We start from the raw sequence: 13,075 nt of genomic DNA, 5'->3' as shown, positions 1-13,075 counted from the left end.
ATTGGAAAGTGCTAAAGAGAGTCCCAATGACATCAACAATGTTAGGTATTTAAAAAAATTTATTTAAAAAAAATGTTAAATTATTAAGATATTTTTTAAATGTAGATCCTATTATACAAAATTGAGTATCAATCACAGATCAATATTAATACTCTGGGTAAATTTTTAAACAATTTTTCTAATTTTATAGCTTTTCTAAAATGAGATATTAAAACTTTTATCTCTATGGGCCTCATGCATTCATTTCTTATAGTAAGATAACATACAAAAAAAAAAATTGCATTAGTGTATGTCTCAATTTATGCTCCACCATCACTCACCATGATCACCTTTCCCCACCACATCCTCCACCACCACCTTCATCCCCTTACCCAAATCATATTTCTAAACCAACAAACGAACAAAATATTAAATTATGTCTCATTTGATACTGATTTGTTTTTATTTTTATTTTTGGTCTTTTGTTCAGCATGCTTTTCAATTTAATATGTCATACCTGCCCTAAGACAAAATTTTCCTACCAAAAGAGTACTTCTTTCATATTCATCTGTCTATATATGTCCTTCCTATTGTCAAGTGCTGACCATTAACTTCCACATCCTTTTAAGTGATGCCTCATTCAACTTTCATATGAAAAATATTGAAAAGTTAAGCATTATTGAATTGTTAATTACTCACTGATTTGAAATTTTAGTTTGTCAAAGAAACTGACATATTTCTTTCATAAAAAATCAAAAAACATGCAAATATTTTGTAATATCTGGGTAGATAGTTAGACTAACTGCTCTGATACCATTGAATTATTAACTACCAACTCATCTAAAAATTTAAACTCTTACAGAAATGACAGCTTTATTATTTATATTTTCAACACACACTTAGAAAATTGTCCAAAAGAATAAAGTGAATAGTATTGATTGTATGAACCACAATTAGAAGGAATCTAATCTTCTCATTTTGTTTTTTGATCCTGTTTCTAGTTTCATACCATTGCGATTAAAATAACAAGGATCACTATCTTTCAATTCTTTACAAGCTTCGGTGACCTTAAAGGTATGATTTAGGCTATTAAGAGAACACCACCCCTTGCTTTGTTATCATATATTTGTTGATTTTTACTTTTAAGTAACTACCGGAGCTCAGTGATCTAAACAATTATAAATAAGTTTACAGTAACTTCCAGCTAATTATAGCAATAATCATCATCATCATCATCTTCATGACATCAATGGAGCTCAATAATGGATCGATTAGTGCAGTGAATGTGGTGTTACATCAAAACTGATCCACTAATTCAATCTTATTGACACTCTTGTGATTAATTATGACTATCCATAGTTGCAAACACAGCTTCCCATTGGTACTAATTTTTTTTAAAAAATTTTTTTGTAAACAGGAAACATAATTATAAGAAAAACAGGTAATCATTGATGTGATCAATTCTTTAGATAAAATTATTCAGAAGGTAATTGTTATTAAACTAAGTTGGATGCTTAATTGAAGTCTGGGTTGACTGAGGAGGAGAATCCCTACTAGCACCTGCAGATTTTGCATAATCTATCCCACTAATTTATTTTAGATTTTATGTTGAGAAGGTGCTTTGACTAATTTGGATTAGTATTGGCTCATTAATCATATGATTAGATGGAAGTAAAATCAGAAGCGTGACAAAAGGGTAACTTGGCCCCATAGTAAGGATAATGTGATCCAATATTTTTAGTGGTGTAAGGTTTGAGACAAAAAGGATTGAAAGGGCGATTACCCATAACAATCCTCTTTGGGCATGAGACCAAAAAAGCCCCTACCAACTAGGAGTTATACAAAAGGGGTTTAGATGAGCCCGACAAAGTGAAAATATTGTAGACGCTCCATTAAGACAAGTTTGAGTCATAATTTGATCTCAACCCCACTTGAGTCCTAGTTAGTGGAAGCCAAGAGTAGATGTGGATGAAAACCGCGCCACTTGCTCACCACACTCAATAGAAGTGAATTTCCATCCTCTAGAAATTGTAGAAAACCACGTGAGATTTCCAAAGGTTATTTTTGCATACATTGGAGGTGGGGTAAGTAGTTCATGGAGTAAGAGACATTAGTGTATGGTGACCACTTAGAGCATCTGGTATAGTTTCCTTTTGACAATTTGATAATGAAATTTGCATATGAATATGTATATATAGTGAGCCCTTTGTACATTCATTTTCAACCTTGAAAAGTAATTAGTATCGATCTTTGGCTGAAACTATACATACGTTTCTCTATCATTCTTTCTTTCTACGTCAATACATGCAAAACCACTGCCATGCACTATGTCAACGATAATAAATAAATAATTAATTAATTAATTAAAATTAAAACTATTCATGACGAGGAGAAATATCTACACAGAATTAAATCAAATTCAAATATTTATATAGGTATTGGTCTCACACCGGCCCTTGTAAATTTATTTTTTTTTTTATAAAACTCACACTCATGAATATTGCAATTTTTTTTTTTTCTTCTTGTATTTAATTATGTGTATGTAAAAGTGCTTATTCATTACTGGAGCAAAATTGGTGTATGTTATGATTCAACAATTATACAAACTCAGGAAAAAAAAATACATAGAATTTATTCAGAATTTGAATTGTGTGAATCAGATTTATTATTGATAGAGACCCACAACAGACCAGTTTGATCTCCGCCGTACACCCAATTTTTGAGTAAATTCATGAACTTTTTTTCTGGATAGGTATCTTGTCTAGTTGTGATTAGCCCAGGCCCAGAAATATCCTATAACAGTTAGCCATGGACCATTATTAACAGCCCAATCGTGCAATGATACTGAGGAGAGGGGGCTGGGCTGGGCTTGAAACCCAAACTTCAACTCTACTTTACAGGCCTTGGTGCATTTGTCATGCATAAACTAATTTTTGTGATTAATTTTTTTTTTTTTCAATGATAAAAGGAGAGTTATTATTTAAATTTACGTCTAAAATCATATTGGTTATTAAAAAAATAATCCTACTACATCTTATAATTGAGACTCCCAATTTCACCCCCAACAACTTTACTAAAATCCATGTAAAACGGTCATACACTCCTCTCTATCTCACCTTTAGTCCCTTCTAATTCCACAGTATTAGAGGTGGAATTGGAAGGGAGACAAAATTAGGGGATGAATAATTTTTCTTTAAAAAAAATACCCTACTCTTTTGAGCTACATATTTTTTTTGTTTTTGATTAGAAGAAATTTTCATTGAGATAAGTTAAACGGTACATACAGAAGAGTCCATCCAACAGAAAAACTTACACTAACAGAGAAAAACTCACAACAAAAAGCACAAAAGAGTAAAATTATTAAAAAATCCAAACCCATAGCGAGCTACATTAGTTAATCCATAAATGTAGCATTTAGACAAATTATTGTGATCAAGTTAGAAAGATGGTGTGAAATAATTACTGAAAGTTTTGCCCAAATTGTCGGCCATTTTTGCATATAGTCACAACATCTAGTTAATGGTCTCTAAATATGTTTGCCTCTTGTTCATACACTCACAATCTATACTTCATAATTTTAATTTAAAAAATCAAATCTTGTAAATGTAAGTAATGAATTCCCAAATCTAATTAAGCATATATAATAACATTTTTATTGAATAAATTTATAATATTAGCCCTCATGTCATCCTAAATTTTACAGAACACTCACAAAAGGTGGGTGTATAGTCTATTCTGAGATCCATTTCTATGTAAATATTCTACGACTTTAGCAAAATGCTATTGCATTGATGCACTCAAAATGATGGATCAACATGGGATGGTGACAATCCCTGTGGTGATGTAAGGATGTAATATCTTGTTGATACCATGAAGAGCATTATTGGGAGAGAACACATCATTATGTTTATATGAGATTGTTGATATCATATATATATATATATATATATATATGAGTAGTGTTTTTCTCTTTTTTATGTGACACATTTTAAAGTTTTATTTGAAAAGAAAAAAAAAACATCAGCATGCATTTTTCATTTATATATAGAATTCTATACAAGCACAAAGTCAATTTAAATTATTCTAACTTTACCTATTTTATAAGAACTCTATTTGATAAATACTACCTATTTTATATATTTTTCATCGTAAATTCAGGTAAAGCGCAAACTGAATACCAATTTTATATGGAATTTATTCGAAAAATACTTCTTTCACAAACCCAATTTGAGTTTTACATTAATCTAACTACAAATTTTATGTGAATTATACTTTGATTGTACAAAATCTTTCCTCTATTATATTATATAATCACAGCTATTGGAGAAAAAACCTACACAACAATGATACTCTCAAAAAACCTCTGAAGTTTGGATTTACAGCTTGAGTTATTTTTTCAATTGTTGAATAATAAGTTCTTCTATGTTTTGATATCATATTACAGGTGATCAATTACTGCACACAATGTGATGTATCTATCATTTGGTATTTTTTATTTATTTTTTCTTTTTGGGTTTAAAGGTTGTTATGAGATTCTTTCATGATTAGTCATTGTTGAATTTATTTTATATAGTTGATATTTTAATTTAATTTAGAGTGTTTATTTTATAATCTTATAATTTAATATATATCATATAAAATTATTATATGGTAACCCAACTACAACATATTTATATTTAATTTTTCAATAAATTTTATATAATTTTTCTACATTTTTTTTATTTTCCAAATGAATATAAAACAAAATTAAATAGTTAGAATTACTTTTAATTTTAATTTTATGTTACTAATTCTTCTTCTAATTTTACTATTATCTTTAATATCAAAATGAATATTTATTTTACTATCTTATAATTTAATATATATCATACAAAATTATTATATGATAATTATATTTTTATAATACAATAGAACTAAAATTATTAAAATACACAAATAATTTAACTAAAATCATATATATATATATATATATATATATATATTTAAATAACACTTTTAAAGAACGATAGTGCATATATTATCAAAATAAATAATTAAAATCATACTTTAATTTTAGTTTTAAATTTAAATTTAAATTTAAATTACTTTTTTAAAACACACATCGTATTGTTAAATACTTTTTTTAAAAAATAACATGTGTATTGTAGGACTCATCTGCTAGTTGGATTACATTACAAACAAACACTCATCTTCAAGTAGTAAAATTTCAAAAAGAGCTTGCCACAACTTTTTATCTACAAGTGGCATTGTGGGTTGAGCACTACTATTCCTACTACTTACTCTTATTATTGAGCATGAGAAGTGAACCATATCTATCTATATACCAAAACAGAAGCCTCAGTTTTGTTTTGCTCAACATACATCACGAGTTTTCACTGTTCAGTCTTCTTTGGATTATCCTCTCTAATGCTGCTGCATGTTAAATTGCTCTCATTAGGAATGGAGCCAACAACAACGCTATCTGTTTTTATTTTTTTTTATTTTTAAAGTGTTCAGAATTTAAAGTGTGTGAATTAAACTTATTATAAATGTAATCCAAATTAAATTTTTATTTTTTTTTATGATTTTTCTTTTTTTATTACAATTCATTTAAGGCATAACCTTAGTAAAACAGTTATAATTGTGTACTTTTTGGGAGTACCAAATTAGTGGACCACCCAGAGAAGGCCAGCCATGGATAGGGAAAGTGGTGGGTGGTTCCTCCAGGACTGGGCAAGTCATGGATCTGAAAGGTGTGGTTAGACAGACCCAATTGTAAGTTGTCGGCCTAGTACATTTGGTGTCTCTCATCTACTTTAGTCAACATAACAATTTAGACAATAGGTAAAGATACAAGTGTGTGTGGATAAAAATTATTATGAATAAATTTAAATAAATCCAATTGAATAATGTTTGAGGGCCACAATTTTTGTGGTTCAAATGGCTCAAAACTGTCAAAACGACGTCGTTTTAGCATGTTATCTGTCCAAAACGACATCGTTTTGACAGTTTTGAGCCATTTGAGCCACAAAAATTGTGGCCCTCTACCATTGCCCAATCCAATTTTGCGAAAACAACTCCGAGTAGTGCCACACTGCCCACTACTAATCTAATTGGTCAACTAGTATTTTGTTTGGTTTGAATCTAAGGCCCTTTTGTTTAGAAAGAGATAAAATAAAATAAAATAAAATAAAATAAAGAGATAAGGGAGAGAGAGGCAAACAAATTTATAGTGGTTCGACTTCAACTCGGCCTACATCCACTCCTCAAACTTCACTTGAGATTTTCCATTATCTTCTAGCTCCACAAGGGTGCTAGCAACCTCTTTACAAATAGAGCAATCCTCCACGGATTTTACACAGACTTTACAAGCCCAAACCCTTACAAATCTTAGGTGATTCACAATCACTCTCAAGATTTCAAGAACACAGTGTTTGCAACACTTTTACAAGATGAAATGGTATTTTTGCTTTCAAATAAAGTTTACAATAAATATCTCTCAAAAATAGATATATAAAATGAACCTTTGATTTTTCTGTAAATCTCACACAGGAAAGATGAGCTTAAAGCTATAAAGCTCAGTGTATAATTTCTGAGAATAGATGTGAGTGATTATAGATCAAAGAATATTTTCAGATTTTTTGTAACTTGTTTACATTAGAGGTTTTGGTATATATAATAAAAATTACAGCCGTTTATAGTCGTTTATAATCGCTATATTCATTTGAATTTATAGCCGTTTATAGCCGTTATAGTCATTTGAATTTATAACCGTTTATAGTCGTTGTACTTCCATCATTACTAATTTGAATATCTTTCACTCCATCATTGCAAATTTGAATATCTTTCACTTGAACCTTTTGAACCTTTTGGCCTTTTGAACCTTTATAGTCGTTTATAGCCGTTATACTTCCATTATTATTAATTTGAATATCTTTCACTTGAACTTTTTGAACCTTTTGGCCTGCTGCTGTGCTAGGCTGTTTGAACCTTAGTTTTAGGTTGTTTGAACTCCTGATTTAATTAAATATTAAATACATTCTAACAACATTTAGGATAAAAGTTTAGGTGAGAAATAATGGGACAAAATAAATTTTGATTTTATTTTTCTCTTTCAAATAAATCATCAAAATAAGCTTTGATTCTTTTTTTTTTCTCTTTCAAATAAATTAAAACATAATTGAATAAATCATCAAAATAAATAAGTCTAACAATCTCTTTCTTTTTGATGATGGCACACAATAATGTTTTGATTTGATTTGGGAGTAAAAAATGCTCCCCCTCAAGTCATGCTCCCTGAATTCATTTCTAAATACATAGGTTAGCACATGTGTAATAAATAAGATTTAATCAACGACATGATATAAGATTAAGATATCAAACTATAAATACATAATCATCAGATTAGGTCTCAAATAATACCATAATTTGAAAATAATATCATAATACATAACATCATATAATTTCTCTCCCTGGGACATTATTAAAAGGAAAGCATGGTTCAGAATCTGGAGGAGGAGGTGGAAAATGATAGTGATAAATGGCATAAAAAAATAGATAATCAAAACATATATATACATATATATATGAATCGCCCGCGCCTCTCTTTTTCGTTGAAAATCGTGTCGAACACGTGGCTTCACTTTTGCGTCAGCCGACTGACAAAAACAGCTCTCTTCGATTGTTGCTCGCCTCGGCTATCGCTCCCTCCTTGTCTTTTTCTCTTCAGCCCTCTTCTTAATCACACTCGTCTGCTTCTTCTTCTTCTTCTTCTTCACCTCACTCTCTTCTATCTCGTCGTCTATCTCTTCTTCACCACTCTCTTTTGCTCTTCTTCCGCATCGAGAGACAAAAAAAAACTGAACGGAAGAGGCCAAACCTCAGTCTGTTCTCTTCTATTTCTTTGCAACTCATTTCTTTTACACCTCTCACCTCTAAACCATGGCTTCCTCATCCCGTCCCCTCACTCTATTTCCGGACCTGAACGATCTCATAAGCTCTACTGGACCGATTGCCTCTACTTCTACTCTTCCTGTCATTCCTCTGCCTAACCTTCCTATGATGTCGATTGAGCAAATCATGGCAGCTTAATCTGACATAGAAGCCAATCATTTCACACTGACGTCCTATATGGAGACGGTAACGGCAATCACAAAATTGGCTCACCGATTGCAGAACAGGACGAGTGAGCTCCATCAGGTCAACGCCCAACTCTCTCTGCTTCAATGCATGTACAAGGATGCGCGAGCAGAAATAGGCACACTGAAGGCCGAAAATAAAGAGTTTAAACGAAAGATCACCTCCATGGCCCGATTTGGAGCAACGTCATTCTTGGCCTTTGATAGTCAGTGGGGAGTCATTGCTCTCGACGAAAGTACGGGGGCAAGGGCGTCAAGGGTCGCCCAAGGTGATAAAAAGAAGAAGAAAACGGTGGAAAAGGCGAGTAAGTGAAGTCGGCGTATGGCCGGAAAAAAATGAATGGTTGTTTTGTTTTTGTTTTTGTTTTTGTTTTTTGTATTTTTGGTTTTTTTTTTAAATATGTTTAGTTTGATCTGCGTATGGCCGTAAAAAAAATGAAGGGTATTTTATTTATTTTTTTATGTAAATAGTTGTATTTTGAGTTGTTTTTGTTTTTATGTTTAAGTACTGAAAAATGAAATTAAAAGGTAGAAAAAAATAAGAAAATTAAGCCCAAACAAAAAATAATAATGAAAAAAATAAAAATAAAATAAATGAAGCCTAATAGCAAAATAAAAAAATAAAAATAAAGTAAAATAAAATAAAATAAAATAATACCAGCAGAAATTAAACTTAATGGAACGTTGGTGTTGCTGGAATGGTAATACAAATAAAATACCATGAGAGTTTAAAAAAAATCAATGTATGCAAAATTAAATTAAACTCAAGATGCAGAACAAAAATACATAGTTATGAATAGCAAACTGTTCAGGACAATAAATGTATGAAAGACTTGACAGCATTCAACTGATAAAATGTTTCCATATCAATGTAGCAATACACATATATCATTTTAACAAAAATTCAAGTTTCACAGTCACAACAAAACCTTTTAAATAGAAATCGACATTCCAAACTCGCCACGAATAAAATTGAAGCAATCCTCGCTTAGGGGTTTTGTGAAAATATCCGCAAATTGCTTGTCGGTGTTTACAAATTCAAGTACAATATCTCCTTTTTGAACATGATCTCTTAAAAAAAGATGTCAAATTTTAATATGTTTTGTTCGTGAGTGTTGAATCGGATTTTTGTTTAAATTGATAGCACTAGTATTATCACATTTAATAGGGATATGATCATAATGCAAATCAAAATCCTCCAATTGTTGTTTCATCCAAAGTGTTTAGGCACAACAACTTCCGAAAGCTATATATTCAGCTTCAACCGTTGATAAAGCAACAGAATTTTATTTTTTGTTAAACCAAGATACTAATGAGTTACCAAGAAAGTGACAAGTCCCACTGGTGTTTTTTCTATCAAGTTTGCATCCAGCAAAGTCGGCATCCGAGTAACTAATTAAGTCAAATGCAACACCTCTAGGATAAAATAGTCTCAAATTTTGAGTGCCAACAAGATATCTTAAAATTCTTTTAACAGCACTAATATGTGATTCCTTAGGATTTGATTGATATCTAGCATACATACAAACACTAAACATAATATCGACTCTACTTGCGGTTAAATAAAGAAGTGAGCTGATCATACCTTGATATTTTGTTTGATTAATGAACTTACCTTTTTCATCCTTGTCTAGCTTAATAGATGTGCTCATAGGTGTTCCAGCTATTTTTGAGTCAGACATAGCAAACTTTTTGAGTAGTTCTTTTGTGTACTTAGCTTGTTTGATAAAAATTCTTTCATTACATTGTTTGATTTGAAGTCCAAGGAAATAATTTAGCTCCCCTATCATGCTTATCTCAAACTCACCTTGCACACACTTAGCAAATTCCTCACACAAGGTTTCATTAGTAGCACCAAATATAATGTCATCCACATATATTTGCACAATAAGTAAATCATCATTTTTGGTTTTAACAAAAAATGTTGTGTCAATCGTTCCTCTAGAAAAATTATTTTCAATCAAAAATTTACTTAATCGTTCATACCATGCACAAAGTGCTTGTTTCAAACCATATAAAGCTTTTGATAACTTAAAAACATGATTTGGAAAAGCATGATCTTTAAAACTTGGGGGTTGTTTAACATAAACCTCCTCATTTATAAAACCATTAAGAAAGACACTTTTTACATCCATTTGATAAAGTTTGAATCTCTAAAATATGCAAATGCAAGTAACATGCGAATGACTTCTAATCTAGCAACCAGAGCAAAGGTTTCATCGAAATCAATACCTTCTTCTTGATTGTATCCTTGTGTAACAAGTCTAGCCTTGTTTCTTATAATTGTGTCGGATTCATCAAGCTTGTTTCGAAAGATCCATTTGGTACTGATAATGGTATGATCTTTAGGTTTTGGCACAAGTTCCCACACTTTGTTTCTCTCAAATTGGTTAAGCTCTTCATGCATAGCTATCATCCAATGTTCATCGAATTCGACTTCTCGAAAGTTTTTATGCTCAATTTGTGAGAGAAAAGCCAAGTTACTACAAATATTTATAAGTGAAGAGTGAGTTTCAATACCTTTTATAGGGTCACCTAGGATTAAATCCTTACAGTGATTATGAACAAACTTCCATTCTCTTGGCAAATCATCATTGTTTCCTCCTTCTTCTTGAGGTTGGAGAATAGTTTGTTCCATCTCTTTGTTTAATTTACATGGTTGGTTCTCTTCTTTGTAGATACTTGAATCTTCTACATTTGGTTCTAAATCTATATTATCACTAAGAATTTGCTTTTGAGCAAAGATGTTAGTTTCATCAAATGCCACATGTATAGGTTCTTCCACGACAAGAGTTCTTTTATTAAAAACACGATAAGCTTTGCTAGTTAAGGAATAGCCAAGAAAAATTGCTTCATCAGATTTTGAATCAAATTTACTTAAATTATCCTTACCATTATTATGCACAAAACATTTACAACCAAAAATATGCAAGTGACTAATGCTGGACTTTCTATCATGCCAAAATTCATAAGGAGTCTTTTTGAGAATAGGTCTAATTAATGCACGATTTAAAATATAGCATGCGGTGTGAACGGCTTCGGCCCAAAAATATTTAGGAAGATTATTTTCGCAAAGCATTATTCTACACATCTCTTCTAAAGTTTTATTCTTCCTTTCTACTACACCATTTTGTTGAGGGGTTCTAGGTGCTGAAAAATTATGTCTAATATTATGCTCAACACAAAACAATTCAAATTTCTCATTTTCAAGTTCTCTACCATGGTCAGTTTGAATATTAGTAATAAGAAAGCCTTTTTCATTTTGAATTCTACGACAGAGTTTTGTAAAAGAAGAAAAGGTTTCATCTTTGTGTGCTAAAAACATAACCCATGTAAATCTTGAATAATCATCAACAATAACAAGACAATAACGTTTACCACCTAGACTAGATGTCCTTGAGGGACCAAATAAATCCATATGCAATAGTTGTGAAGGTCTAGTTATGGAAATATGAGAGTTTGATTTAAATGATGTTTTAGTTTGTTTTCCTTGTTGACAAGCACTACAAATATGATCTATTTCAAATTTAGTTTTTGGAAGTCCAATAACCAAATCCTTTCTCAAAAGTTTAGCAATTAAATCTATATAAGTATGACCAAGTCTTCTATGTCATAACCAATTATTTTCATTATTAACATATAAACATTTAACATCACTAGCATAGAGATCATTAAGATGAAAAACATAAACATTATCATGGCGATTACCAACGAATAAAGCTTTATGATCATTTGTGCTTTCAATTGTGTAATGCGATTTATCAAAAATAACTCGATTACCTTTATCACATAATTGACTAATACTAAGTAGGTTATGCTGAAGTCCATCAACAAGTAAAACATTTTCAATAGAAGGGTTAGGAGAAATACCGATGTTACCAATACCGATGATTTTTCCTTTCTTGTTGTCTCCAAAAGTAACAAATCTTCCATCTTTCAATGATAGTTTAGTAAAGAATGATTTATCTCCGGTCATATGTTTGAAACATCCACTATCAAGGTACTACTTCCCTTCTTTAGCTTTGAACTTAAAACAAACCTCATCTTGAGTAGAGTCTTCATCTTCAAGAGCCATGAGACATAAGTTGGCTACTTTATTTTCAATTTCATCACTTGAGCTTTCATCTTCACTTTCTCCCCAAGCTGTTACCATGGCCTTTTTGTTTCTTTTGTAGTCTTTTCCATGATTCTTCAATTTTGGACAATCCATCTTTATAAGTCAAGGATTTTTGCACTCATAGCAAATTATAGGCTCTTTCTTGTTAGCTTTGTTATACTCTTTCTTGAAAGGTCTTCTTCCTCCATAATTGTTTTTCTTGAAGTGCTTTTTGAGATTTGTACTAAACATGGCATAGCTTTTATCCTCATTGGAGTTTTCATGTTCTTCTTCATTTGATGAGGCTTTAAATGCAATTCTACTTTTCTTTTTGTTTTCAACATCCTCATGTCCTTTCATGGTGATCTCATGAGTCATAAGGGAACCCATATGCTCATCCAATCCAAGTGTGGAGAGATTTTTGGCTTCTATAATGGTCATGACCTTTGCTTCGTAATTCTTTAGTAAACACCTAAGAATTTTTCTCATCAACTCACTGTTAGTATAAGTTTTGCCAAGAGATTTCAAAGAGTTTACAATTTCAGTAAATCTAGTAAACATACATAAAATAAATTCATCAGAGTTCATTTTAAACAATTCATAACTATGAACAAGCATATCAATACGAAATTCCTTCACTTGGTTTGTACCTTCATACGTTATCTCAAGTTTGTCCCAAATTTCTTTTGCCGAATCACAATTTGAAATTCTATTATACTTCTTAGAGTTTAATCCACAAACAAGGATGAGATTGGCTTTAGCATTAGCTTACAATAATTTATGATCTTTCTCATTACATTCATGTTCAGTTTTAGGTATACTAATATTGTTTACTAATTTGGTAGTAATTTTTAGACCTTTAGTAACAATAAACCGCATGACA

This window comes from Camellia sinensis, chromosome 1 (genome assembly GCF_055761805.1).
Source record: "Camellia sinensis isolate YWXY chromosome 1, ASM5576180v1, whole genome shotgun sequence".
Taxonomy (NCBI): Eukaryota; Viridiplantae; Streptophyta; class Magnoliopsida; order Ericales; family Theaceae; genus Camellia; species Camellia sinensis.
This window is presented reverse-complemented; position numbering follows the sequence as displayed.